This window comes from Syngnathus typhle, unplaced genomic scaffold (assembly GCF_033458585.1).
Source record: "Syngnathus typhle isolate RoL2023-S1 ecotype Sweden unplaced genomic scaffold, RoL_Styp_1.0 HiC_scaffold_35, whole genome shotgun sequence".
Lineage (NCBI taxonomy): Eukaryota > Metazoa > Chordata > Actinopteri > Syngnathiformes > Syngnathidae > Syngnathus > Syngnathus typhle.
The window spans coordinates 906,942-920,000 of NW_026871941.1; positions in this window are offsets into that span (position 1 = coordinate 906,942).

Consider the following 13,059-nt stretch of genomic DNA (forward strand, 5'->3'; position numbering starts at 1 on the left):
GGGTCTTCCTTGAAATCTTAGCCGCCTTCCGAGCTCTCCTGCCGGGCGTGGGTTTGCGTCAGCGGCCGGTGTCATTTACTCGTCGTGCCGACCGGAGGGAGGCCACTCCCCGCCGCAGCTGAACAGTCATCCCGGCCTAGTGGAGGTCTGCGCAGGGGGGGTCTTCCTTGAAATCTTAGCCGCCTTCCGAGCTCTCCTGCCGGGCGTGGGTTTGCGTCAGCGGCCGGTGTCATTTACTCGTCGTGCCGACCGGAGGGAGGCCACTCCCCGCCGCAGCTGAACAGTCATCCCGGCCTAGTGGAGGTCTGCGCAGGGGGGGTCTTCCTTGAAATCTTAGCCGCCTTCCGAGCTCTCCTGCCGGGCGTGGGTTTGCGTCAGCGGCCGGTGTCATTTACTCGTCGTGCCGACCGGAGGGAGGCCACTCCCCGCCGCAGCTGAACAGTCATCCCGGCCTAGTGGAGGTCTGCGCAGGGGGGGTCTTCCTTGAAATCTTAGCCGCCTTCCGAGCTCTCCTGCCGGGCGTGGGTTTGCGTCAGCGGCCGGTGTCATTTACTCGTCGTGCCGACCGGAGGGAGGCCACTCCCCGCTACAGCTGAACAGTCATCCCGGCCTAGTGGAGGTCTGCGCAGGGGGGGTCTTCCTTGAAATCTTAGCCGCCTTCCGAGCTCTCCTGCCGGGCGTGGGTTTGCGTCAGCGGCCGGTGTCATTTACTCGTCGTGCCGACCGGAGGGAGGCCACTCCCCGCCACAGCTGAACAGTCATCCCGGCCTAGTGGAGGTCTGCGCAGGGGGGGTCTTCCTTGAAATCTTAGCCGCCTTCCGAGCTCTCCTGCCGGGCGTGGGTTTGCGTCAGCGGCCGGTGTCATTTACTCGTCGTGCCGACCGGAGGGAGGCCACTCCCCGCCACAGCTGAACAGTCATCCCGGCCTAGTGGAGGTCTGCGCAGGGGGGGTCTTCCTTGAAATCTTAGCCGCCTTCCGAGCTCTCCTGCCGGGCGTGGGTTTGCGTCAGCGGCCGGTGTCATTTACTCGTCGTGTCCACCGGAGGGAGGCCACTCCCCGCCGCAGCTGCAGCGGCAGCTTTGAAACGTCATCCCGGCCCCCTGGAACTGTGCGCGGGGGGGGCGATGCGTCCCGTGCGAGGTACCAGGTCGCGCTGCGCCGTCTGCCTGGCCGCTTTGGGCCCGCTGGAAGTCTATTAAAGCTCCGCGATCTCCGCCTCGGTGCTTAAAAAGCGTCCATCCGCTCTCCTGGAGCTTCTTTCGGTCATCTCGTCCGCGTGCACGGCCTGCCGGTGGCACCGGCTGGAGCTCCGCAAAAAGCTCCATTTCTGTTAAAAATGCTTAGCCGCGTCCCTGGAAGCCCAATCGGGCGTAGAAAGTGAGGGGGAAGGCCCCCAAAGCACCGGCTGGAAGTCCCAAAAAAGCTCCATGATTGGTCAAAAATGCTTAGCCGCGTCCCTGGAAGCGTAATCGGGCGTAAAAAGTGAGGCGGACCGGCCCTGGAGCTCCGTGTGGAGGTCCTCAAAAAGCTCCATAACGTGTTAAAAATGCTTAGCCGCGTCCCTGGAAGCGTAATCGGGCGTAAAATGTTAGGCGGAACGCCCCTGGAGAAAAAAAAATCCGCTCCTGGTACCTAAAATTTTCTCCAGCGGCGGGCTCGGAGTCTCATCTTTCTCCTGGCCGAGAAAAGAGCACTTTCCCCCGGACACCGAACCAGTCAACGTCCCCCTCCTGAGTGGACAAAAAAAATCCACTCCTGGTACCTAAGATTTTCTCCAGCGGCGGGCTTGGGACGAAAATGAATCTTCCTCCCGAAATTAAACCACTATAGGCGGACGCCAGCCCCAAGCACCAGCCCGCATAATAATTTGGAACACGGCACCGTGTTCCAAATTATTATGCAAATCTAATCGGGCGTAAAAAGTGAGGCGGACCGGCCCTGGAGCTCCGTGTGGAGGTCCTCAAAAAGCTCCATAACGTGTTAAAAATGCTTAGCCGCGTCCCTGGAAGCGTAATCGGGCGTAAAAAGTGAGGCGGACCGGCCCTGGAGCTCCGTGTGGAGGTCCTCAAAAAGCTCCATTTCTGTTAAAAATGCTTAGCCGCGTCCCTGGAAGCCCAATCGGGCGTAGAAAGTGAGGGGGAAGGCCCCCAAAGCACCGGCTGGAAGTCCCAAAAAAGCTCCATGATTGGTCAATAATGCTTAGCCGCCTCCCTGGAAGCCTAATCGGGCATAAAAAGCTAGGCGGAACGGCCCCAAAGCTCCACACGGAAGTCCCAAAAAAGCTCCATGATTGGTCAATAATGCTTAGCCGCCTCCCTGGAAGCCTAATCGGGCATAAAAAGCTAGGCGGAACGGCCCCAAAGCTCCACACGGAAGTCCCAAAAAAGCTCCATGATTGGTCAATAATGCTTAGCCGCCTCCCTGGAAGCCTAATCGGGCATAAAAAGTTAGGCGGAACGGCCCCAAAGCTCCACACGGAAGTCCCAAAAAAGCTCCATGATTGGTCAATAATGCTTAGCCGCCTCCCTGGAAGCCTAATCGGGCATAAAAAGCTAGGCGGAACGGCCCCAAAGCTCCACACGGAAGTCCCAAAAAAGCTCCATGATTGGTCAATAATGCTTAGCCGCCTCCCTGGAAGCCTAATCGGGCATAAAAAGTTAGGCGGAACGGCCCCAAAGCTCCACACGGAAGTCCCAAAAAAGCTCCATGATTGGTCAATAATGCTTAGCCGCCTCCCTGGAAGCCTAATCGGGCATAAAAAGCTAGGCGGAACGGCCCCAAAGCTCCACACGGAAGTCCCAAAAAAGCTCCATGATTGGTCAATAATGCTTAGCCGCCTCCCTGGAAGCCTAATCGGGCATAAAAAGCTAGGCGGAACGGCCCCAAAGCTCCACACGGAAGTCCCAAAAAAGCTCCATGATTGGTCAATAATGCTTAGCCGCCTCCCTGGAAGCCTAATCGGGCATAAAAAGTTAGGCGGAACGGCTCCAAAGCTCCACACGGAAGTCCCAAAAAAGCTCCATGATTGGTCAATAATGCTTAGCCGCCTCCCTGGAAGCCTAATCGGGCATAAAAAGTTAGGCGGAACGGCCCCAAAGCTCCACACGGAAGTCCCAAAAAAGCTCCATGATTGGTCAATAATGCTTAGCCGCCTCCCTGGAAGCCTAATCGGGCATAAAAAGTTAGGCGGAACGGCCCCAAAGCTCCACACGGAAGTCCGAAAAAAGCTCAAAAATTTTCTAAGTGCCAACGGCTCATTCGCCGTAATGTGTCCGCTCCGCGCTGGTTCCCCGGTCGGCCGCGAATAGCGCAAAATCAGCCTCACGGAAGTTCGAAAAAAGCTCAAAAATTTTCTAAGTGCCAACGGCTCATTCGCCGTAATGTGTCCGCTCCGCGCTGGTTCCCCGGTCGGCCGCGAATAGCGCAAAATCAGCCTCACGGAAGTTCGAAAAAAGCTCAAAAATTTTCTAAGTGCCAACGGCTCATTCGCCGTAATGTGTCCGCTCCGCGCTGGTTCCCCGGTCGGCCGCGAATAGCGCAAAATCAGCCTCACGGAAGTTCGAAAAAAGCTCAAAAATTTTCTAAGTGCCAACGGCTCATTCGCCGTAATGTGTCCGCTCCGCGCTGGTTCCCCGGTCGGCCGCGAATAGCGCAAAATCAGCCTCACGGAAGTTCGAAAAAAGCTCAAAAATTTTCTAAGTGCCAACGGCTCATTCGCCGTAATGTGTCCGCTCCGCGCTGGTTCCCCGGTCGGCCGCGAATAGCGCAAAAATCAGCCTAAGTGCAGTACCAACCTTGGCGTGTTGGTGCGCCAGAGTACGATGAGTTGGTCCCCCTAGTCACTGTACTCATTACCTTTACCCCCTAATCGCAAAATATAGTCAGAACGTATATGCAGAAGACTATTTTTTTCTTTTTTAAAATTTTCTAAGTGCCAGCGGATGCTGGCACACGAACTGTCCGAGCTACGACGGTTCTCCGGTCGGACAGCGAGGGTGAAAAAGCGGTCCTAAAATCACCGAGGGCTGCCGCACAAGTTGTCCGAGTGGCGACGGTTCCCCGGTCGGCCACGAATGTCGAAAATTCGGCCTCTCCACCACGGAGGTCGGTGAGAATTTCAGAATATTTTCTAAGTGCGAGCGTGGGCTGCCGCACAACTTGTCCGAGTGGCGACGGTTCCCCGGTCGGATCCGAATGTCGAAAATCCGGCCTCTCCACCACGGAGGTCGGTGAGAATTTCAGAATATTTTCTAAGTGCCAGCGTGGGCTGCCGCACAAGCTGTCCGAATTGCGACGGTTCTCCTTTCGGACCCGAATCGCAAAAATTCGGCCTCTCCACCACGGAAGTCGGTGAGAATTTCAGAATATTTTCTAAGTGCCAGCGTGGGCTGCCGCACAAGCTGTCCGCTTTGTCTGGTTCCCTCGGTCGGCCACGAATGGCGAAAAATCAGCCTCTCCTTCTGGAGCTCGCGCCAACTTTGGCAAATATTTTCTAAGTGCCAACGGCTCTTGCGCCGTAATGTGTCCGCTTTGTCTGGTTCCCTCGGTCGGCCACAAACAGCGAAAAATCAGCCTCTCCTTCTGGAGCTCGCGCCAACTTTGGCGAATATTTTCTAAGTGCCAACGGCTCTTGCGCCGTAATGTGTCCGCTTTGTCTGGTTCCCTCGGTCGGCCACGAATGGCGAAAAATCAGCCTCTCCTTCTGGAGCTCGCGCCAACTTTGGCAAATATTTTCTAAGTGCCAACGGCTCTTGCGCCGTAATGTGTCCGCTTTGTCTGGTTCCCTCGGTCGGCCACAAACAGCGAAAAATCAGCCTCTCCTTCTGGAGCTCGCGCCAACTTTGGCGAATATTTTCTAAGTGCCAACGGCTCTTGCGCCGTAATGTGTCCGCTTTGTCTGGTTCCCTCGGTCGGCCACGAACGGCGAAAAATCAGCCTCTCCTTCTGGAGCTCGCGCCAACTTTGGCGAATATTTTCTAAGTGCCAACGGCTCTTGCGCCGTAATGTGTCCGCTTTGTCTGGTTCCCTCGGTCGGCCACGAACGGCGAAAAATCAGCCTCTCCTTCTGGAGCTCGCGCCAACTTTGGCGAATATTTTCTAAGTGCCAACGGCTCTTGCGCCGTAATGTGTCCGCTTTGCCTGGTTCCCTCGGTCGGCCACGAACGGCGAAAAATCAGCCTCTCCTTCTGGAGCTCGCGCCAACTTTGGCGAATATTTTCTAAGTGCCAACGGCTCTTGCGCCGTAATGTGTCCGCTTTGCCTGGTTCCCTCGGTCGGCCACGAACGGCGAAAAATCAGCCTCTCCTTCTGGAGCTCGCGCCAACTTTGGCGAATATTTTCTAAGTGCCAACGGCTCTTGCGCCGTAATGTGTCCGCTTTGCCTGGTTCCCTCGGTCGGCCACGAACGGCGAAAAATCAGCCTCTCCTTCTGGAGCTCGCGCCAACTTTGGCAAAAATATTCTAAGTGCCAACGGCTCTTGCGCCGTAATGTGTCCGCTTTGTCTGGTTCCCTCGGTCGGCCACAAACGGCGAAAAATCAGCCTCTCCTTCTGGAGCTCGCGCCAACTTTGGCGAATATTTTCTAAGTGCCAACGGCTCTTGCGCCGTAAAGTGTCCGCTTTGCCTGGTTCCCTCGGTCGGCCACAAATAGCGAAAAATCAGCCTCTCCTTCTGGAGCTCGCCTAAGTGCCAACGGCTCTTGCGCCGTAATGTGTCCGCTTTGCCTGGTTCCCTCGGTCGGCCACAAACGGCGAAAAATCAGCCTCTCCTTCTGGAGCTCGCCTAAGTGCCAACGGCTCTTGCGCCGTAATGTGTCCGCTTTGCCTGGTTCCCTCGGTCGGCCACAAATAGCGAAAAACCAGCCTCTCCTTCTGGAGCTCGCCTAAGTGCCAACGGCTCTTGCGCCGTAATGTGTCCGCTTTGCCTGGTTCCCTCGGTCGGCCACAAACGGCGAAAAATCAGCCTCTCCTTCTGGAGCTCGCCTAAGTGCCAACGGCTCTTGCGCCGTAATGTGTCCGCTTTGCCTGGTTCCCTCGGTCGGCCACAAATAGCGAAAAACCAGCCTCTCCTTCTGGAGCTCGCCTAAGTGCCAACGGCTCTTGCGCCGTAATGTGTCCGCTTTGCCTGGTTCCCTCGGTCGGCCACAAACGGCGAAAAATCAGCCTCTCCTTCTGGAGCTCGCCTAAGTGCCAACGGCTCTTGCGCCGTAATGTGTCCGCTTTGCCTGGTTCCCTCGGTCGGCCACAAATAGCGAAAAACCAGCCTCTCCTTCTGGAGCTCGCCTAAGTGCCAACGGCTCTTGCGCCGTAATGTGTCCGCTTTGCCTGGTTCCCTCGGTCGGCCACAAACGGCGAAAAATCAGCCTCTCCTTCTGGAGCTCGCCTAAGTGCCAACGGCTCTTGCGCCGTAATGTGTCCGCTTTGCCTGGTTCCCTCGGTCGGCCACAAATAGCGAAAAACCAGCCTCTCCTTCTGGAGCTCGCCTAAGTTCCAACGGCTCTTGCGCCGTAATGTGTCCGCTTTGCCTGGTTCCCTCGGTCGGCCACAAACGGCGAAAAATCAGCCTCTCCTTCTGGAGCTCGCCTAAGTGCCAACGGCTCTTGCGCCGTAATGTGTCCGCTTTGCCTGGTTCCCTCGGTCGGCCACAAATAGCGAAAAACCAGCCTCTCCTTCTGGAGCTCGCCTAAGTGCCAACGGCTCTTGCGCCGTAATGTGTCCGCTTTGCCTGGTTCCCTCGGTCGGCCACAAACGGCGAAAAATCAGCCTCTCCTTCTGGAGCTCGCCTAAGTGCCAACGGCTCTTGCGCCGTAATGTGTCCGCTTTGCCTGGTTCCCTCGGTCGGCCACAAATAGCGAAAAACCAGCCTCTCCTTCTGGAGCTCGCCTAAGTGCCAACGGCTCTTGCGCCGTAATGTGTCCGCTTTGCCTGGTTCCCTCGGTCGGCCACAAACGGCGAAAAATCAGCCTCTCCTTCTGGAGCTCGCCTAAGTGCCAACGGCTCTTGCGCCGTAATGTGTCCGCTTTGCCTGGTTCCCTCGGTCGGCCACAAATAGCGAAAAACCAGCCTCTCCTTCTGGAGCTCGCCTAAGTGCCAACGGCTCTTGCGCCGTAATGTGTCCGCTTTGCCTGGTTCCCTCGGTCGGCCACAAACGGCGAAAAATCAGCCTCTCCTTCTGGAGCTCGCCTAAGTGCCAACGGCTCTTGCGCCGTAATGTGTCCGCTTTGCCTGGTTCCCTCGGTCGGCCACAAATAGCGAAAAACCAGCCTCTCCTTCTGGAGCTCGCCTAAGTGCCAACGGCTCTTGCGCCGTAATGTGTCCGCTTTGCCTGGTTCCCTCGGTCGGCCACAAACGGCGAAAAATCAGCCTCTCCTTCTGGAGCTCGCCTAAGTGCCAACGGCTCTTGCGCCGTAATGTGTCCGCTTTGCCTGGTTCCCTCGGTCGGCCACAAATAGCGAAAAATCAGCCTCTCCTTCTGGAGCTCGCCTAAGTGCCAACGGCTCTTGCGCCGTAATGTGTCCGCTTTGCCTGGTTCCCTCGGTCGGCCACAAACGGCGAAAAATCAGCCTCTCCTTCTGGAGCTCGCCTAAGTGCCAACGGCTCTTGCGCCGTAATGTGTCCGCTTTGCCTGGTTCCCTCGGTCGGCCACAAATAGCGAAAAACCAGCCTCTCCTTCTGGAGCTCGCCTAAGTGCCAACGGCTCTTGCGCCGTAATGTGTCCGCTTTGCCTGGTTCCCTCGGTCGGCCACAAACGGCGAAAAATCAGCCTCTCCTTCTGGAGCTCGCCTAAGTGCCAACGGCTCTTGCGCCGTAATGTGTCCGCTTTGCCTGGTTCCCTCGGTCGGCCACAAATAGCGAAAAACCAGCCTCTCCTTCTGGAGCTCGCCTAAGTGCCAACGGCTCTTGCGCCGTAATGTGTCCGCTTTGCCTGGTTCCCTCGGTCGGCCACAAACGGCGAAAAATCAGCCTCTCCTTCTGGAGCTCGCCTAAGTGCCAACGGCTCTTGCGCCGTAATGTGTCCGCTTTGCCTGGTTCCCTCGGTCGGCCACAAATAGCGAAAAACCAGCCTCTCCTTCTGGAGCTCGCCTAAGTGCCAACGGCTCTTGCGCCGTAATGTGTCCGCTTTGCCTGGTTCCCTCGGTCGGCCACAAACGGCGAAAAATCAGCCTCTCCTTCTGGAGCTCGCCTAAGTGCCAACGGCTCTTGCGCCGTAATGTGTCCGCTTTGCCTGGTTCCCTCGGTCGGCCACAAATAGCGAAAAATCAGCCTCTCCTTCTGGAGCTCGCGCCAACTTTGGCGAATATTTTCTAAGTGCCAACGGCTCTTGCGCCGTAAAGTGTCCGCTTTGTCTGGTTCCCTCGGTCGGCCACAAATAGCGAAAAATCAGCCTCTCCTTCTGGAGCTCGCGCAAGTGCCAACGGCTCTTGCGCCGTAAAGTGTCCGCTTTGTCTGGTTCCCTCGGTCGGCCACAAATAGCGAAAAATCAGCCTCTCCTTCTGGAGCTCGTGCCAACTTTGGCGAATATTTTCTAAGTGCCAACGGCTCTTGCGCCGTAATGTGTCCGCTTTGCCTGGTTCCCTCGGTCGGCCACAAATAGCGAAAAACCAGCCTCTCCTTCTGGAGCTCGCCTAAGTGCCAACGGCTCTTGCGCCGTAATGTGTCCGCTTTGCCTGGTTCCCTCGGTCGGCCACAAACGGCGAAAAATCAGCCTCTCCTTCTGGAGCTCGCCTAAGTGCCAACGGCTCTTGCGCCGTAATGTGTCCGCTTTGCCTGGTTCCCTCGGTCGGCCACAAATAGCGAAAAACCAGCCTCTCCTTCTGGAGCTCGCCTAAGTGCCAACGGCTCTTGCGCCGTAATGTGTCCGCTTTGCCTGGTTCCCTCGGTCGGCCACAAACGGCGAAAAATCAGCCTCTCCTTCTGGAGCTCGCCTAAGTGCCAACGGCTCTTGCGCCGTAATGTGTCCGCTTTGCCTGGTTCCCTCGGTCGGCCACAAATAGCGAAAAACCAGCCTCTCCTTCTGGAGCTCGCCTAAGTGCCAACGGCTCTTGCGCCGTAATGTGTCCGCTTTGCCTGGTTCCCTCGGTCGGCCACAAACGGCGAAAAATCAGCCTCTCCTTCTGGAGCTCGCCTAAGTGCCAACGGCTCTTGCGCCGTAATGTGTCCGCTTTGCCTGGTTCCCTCGGTCGGCCACAAATAGCGAAAAACCAGCCTCTCCTTCTGGAGCTCGCCTAAGTGCCAACGGCTCTTGCGCCGTAATGTGTCCGCTTTGCCTGGTTCCCTCGGTCGGCCACAAACGGCGAAAAATCAGCCTCTCCTTCTGGAGCTCGCCTAAGTGCCAACGGCTCTTGCGCCGTAATGTGTCCGCTTTGCCTGGTTCCCTCGGTCGGCCACAAATAGCGAAAAACCAGCCTCTCCTTCTGGAGCTCGCCTAAGTGCCAACGGCTCTTGCGCCGTAATGTGTCCGCTTTGCCTGGTTCCCTCGGTCGGCCACAAACGGCGAAAAATCAGCCTCTCCTTCTGGAGCTCGCCTAAGTGCCAACGGCTCTTGCGCCGTAATGTGTCCGCTTTGCCTGGTTCCCTCGGTCGGCCACAAATAGCGAAAAATCAGCCTCTCCTTCTGGAGCTCGCCTAAGTGCCAACGGCTCTTGCGCCGTAATGTGTCCGCTTTGCCTGGTTCCCTCGGTCGGCCACAAACGGCGAAAAATCAGCCTCTCCTTCTGGAGCTCGCCTAAGTGCCAACGGCTCTTGCGCCGTAATGTGTCCGCTTTGCCTGGTTCCCTCGGTCGGCCACAAATAGCGAAAAACCAGCCTCTCCTTCTGGAGCTCGCCTAAGTGCCAACGGCTCTTGCGCCGTAATGTGTCCGCTTTGCCTGGTTCCCTCGGTCGGCCACAAACGGCGAAAAATCAGCCTCTCCTTCTGGAGCTCGCCTAAGTGCCAACGGCTCTTGCGCCGTAATGTGTCCGCTTTGCCTGGTTCCCTCGGTCGGCCACAAATAGCGAAAAACCAGCCTCTCCTTCTGGAGCTCGCCTAAGTGCCAACGGCTCTTGCGCCGTAATGTGTCCGCTTTGCCTGGTTCCCTCGGTCGGCCACAAACGGCGAAAAATCAGCCTCTCCTTCTGGAGCTCGCCTAAGTGCCAACGGCTCTTGCGCCGTAATGTGTCCGCTTTGCCTGGTTCCCTCGGTCGGCCACAAATAGCGAAAAACCAGCCTCTCCTTCTGGAGCTCGCCTAAGTGCCAACGGCTCTTGCGCCGTAATGTGTCCGCTTTGCCTGGTTCCCTCGGTCGGCCACAAACGGCGAAAAATCAGCCTCTCCTTCTGGAGCTCGCCTAAGTGCCAACGGCTCTTGCGCCGTAATGTGTCCGCTTTGCCTGGTTCCCTCGGTCGGCCACAAATAGCGAAAAATCAGCCTCTCCTTCTGGAGCTCGCGCCAACTTTGGCGAATATTTTCTAAGTGCCAACGGCTCTTGCGCCGTAAAGTGTCCGCTTTGTCTGGTTCCCTCGGTCGGCCACAAATAGCGAAAAATCAGCCTCTCCTTCTGGAGCTCGCGCAAGTGCCAACGGCTCTTGCGCCGTAAAGTGTCCGCTTTGTCTGGTTCCCTCGGTCGGCCACAAATAGCGAAAAATCAGCCTCTCCTTCTGGAGCTCGTGCCAACTTTGGCGAATATTTTCTAAGTGCCAACGGCTCTTGCGCCGTAATGTGTCCGCTTTGTCTGGTTCCCTCGGTCGGCCACAAATAGCGAAAAATCAGCCTCTCCTTCTGGAGCTCGTGCCAACTTTGGCGAATATTTTCTAAGTGCCAACGGCTCTTGCGCCGTAAAGTGTCCGCTTTGCCTGGTTCCCTCGGTCGGCCACAAATAGCGAAAAATCAGCCTCTCCTTCTGGAGCTCGCGCCAACTTTGTCAAAAAATTTCTAAGTGCCAACGGCTCTTGCGCCGTAAAGTGTCCGCTTTGCCTGGTTCCCTCGGTCGGCCACAAATAGCGAAAAATCAGCCTCTCCTTCTGGAGCTCGCGCCAACTTTGTCGAAAAATTTCTAAGTGCCAACGGCTCTTGCGCCGTAAAGTGTCCGCTTTGTCTGGTTCCCTCGGTCGGCCGCAAATAGCGAAAAATCAGCCTCTCGCCCGTCAGGTACCAGGCGTTGGGGTACCAGGGGTAAGTGCAGTACCAGCTTTGGTCTGTTGGTGCGCCAGAGTACGATGAGTTGGTCCCCCTAGTCACTGTACTCATTACCTTTACCCCCAAATCGCAAAATATAGTCAGAACGAGTGTGGGGAACACAAGTTTTGGCCCCGAGAACCAGGCGGCTGGTGTCTCTAGCGATGTGTTCCCCCCCAAAAAGTGTTCACATGCTCGGACAGCGAACCTAGGAGCTACCGCAAAGCACTCTGGAAGTGCAAGAGCGAAAAATTTTCTAAGTACAAAAACTCTCGAAAATTTTCAAAGTGTCACAGTGCTCGAAAATTTTCAAAGTGCTACATGCTTTCCATCCAAGGAAGGAATAGTGGAGGACCGGCCGCCTCCTTAAACACAAGCCGGCGGAACGACGGGGAGGACCGGCCGCCTCCTTAAACACAGGCCGGTGGAACGTTTGGCAGAATTCTTCTCGTGGAGGACCGGCCGCCTCCTTAAACACAAGCCGGCGGAACGACGGGGAGGACCGGCCGCCTCCTTAAACACAGGCCGGTGGAACGTTTGGCAGAATTCTTCTCGTGGAGGACCGGCCGCCTCCTTAAACACAGGCCGGTGGGAACGGTTGGCAGAATTGCGTGACGGCCGCCTGCTCCCGGCGTCCGCACGTGAACGAACACCCCCTCCCGGGGACGGCCGTCTGCTCCCGACCGCCGTCCTTCACCCCCTCACCTTCCGGACCCCCGTCTGCTCCCGGCGGGCCTCCGAGTACCCCCACCTTCTCCCGAACTGACCGACAGGCAATGAGACCCGCCTTGGTAGGGCCCCCACCGGCCCCGGCTCGCGCCGGCGTTGGGTGGACGGTTCCTCCCCACTTGCGGGTCGCTCTCCACGGAGGACCGGTCGCCTCACTAAACATAGGCCGGGCGAAAATCTGCGAATGTTATACATCCAAGGAGGGAGGACCGGCCGCCTCCTTAAACCACCGGCCGGGCGAAAATATGCGAATGTTATACATCCAAGGAGGGAGGACCGGTCGCCTCACTAAACATAGGCCGGGCGAAAATCTGCGAATGTTATACATCCAAGGAGGGAGGACCGGCCGCCTCCTTAAACCACCGGCCGGGCGAAAATCTGCGAATGTTATACATCCAAGAAAGGAAGGAAGGAGGGAACCGGCCGCCTCCTTAAACACAGGCCGGGCGAAAATCTGCGAATCTTATCCATCCAAGGACGGAGGACCGGCCGCCTCCTTAAACACAGGCCGGTAGGAACGGTTGGCAGAATCGCGTGACGGCCGCCTGCTCCCGGCGTCCGCACGTGAACGAACACCCCCTCCCGGGGACGGCCGTCTGCTCCCGGCCGCCGTCCTTCACCCCCCTCAGCTTCCGGACCCCCGTCTGCTCCCGGCGGGCCTCCGAGTACCCTCCCCTTCTCCCGAACTGACCGACTGGCACTCATGACCCGCCTTGGTAGGGCCCCCACCGGCCCCGGCTCGCGCCGGCGTTGGGTGGACGGTTCCTCCCCACTTGCGGGTCGCACTCTAGCGCCTCGGCCGCCGCGAGAGCGTGCGCTACGCGCCGCCCCCGCAGGCCTTGGCGCGACCGAACGGCAGCGAGACCGAGACGCCCCGAATCCCCCACCTAGAGGAAATCAACGGAGGCCGAGCGCGCGATCCGATTGCGGCACGCCGCGTGGGTGTCCGCCGGCCGCGCCGGTCTACCGCGAATGCTGTTTCTCAAACCCTTGCCTAACCAGACGGCACCGCGGGATGTGTTGTCGCAACTCTGCTCGACTATCCGAATAGCCTTTCCCGACTACCGCGTTGCGGGAGGCGTCTTTCGTGCCGCCGGTGGCGTATGACCTTCCGCGAGAGGCGTGCGGGCTCGGGGGGGCCGCAACGACCGAGTCTGACTCGGACGGGGCGCAGCTTCC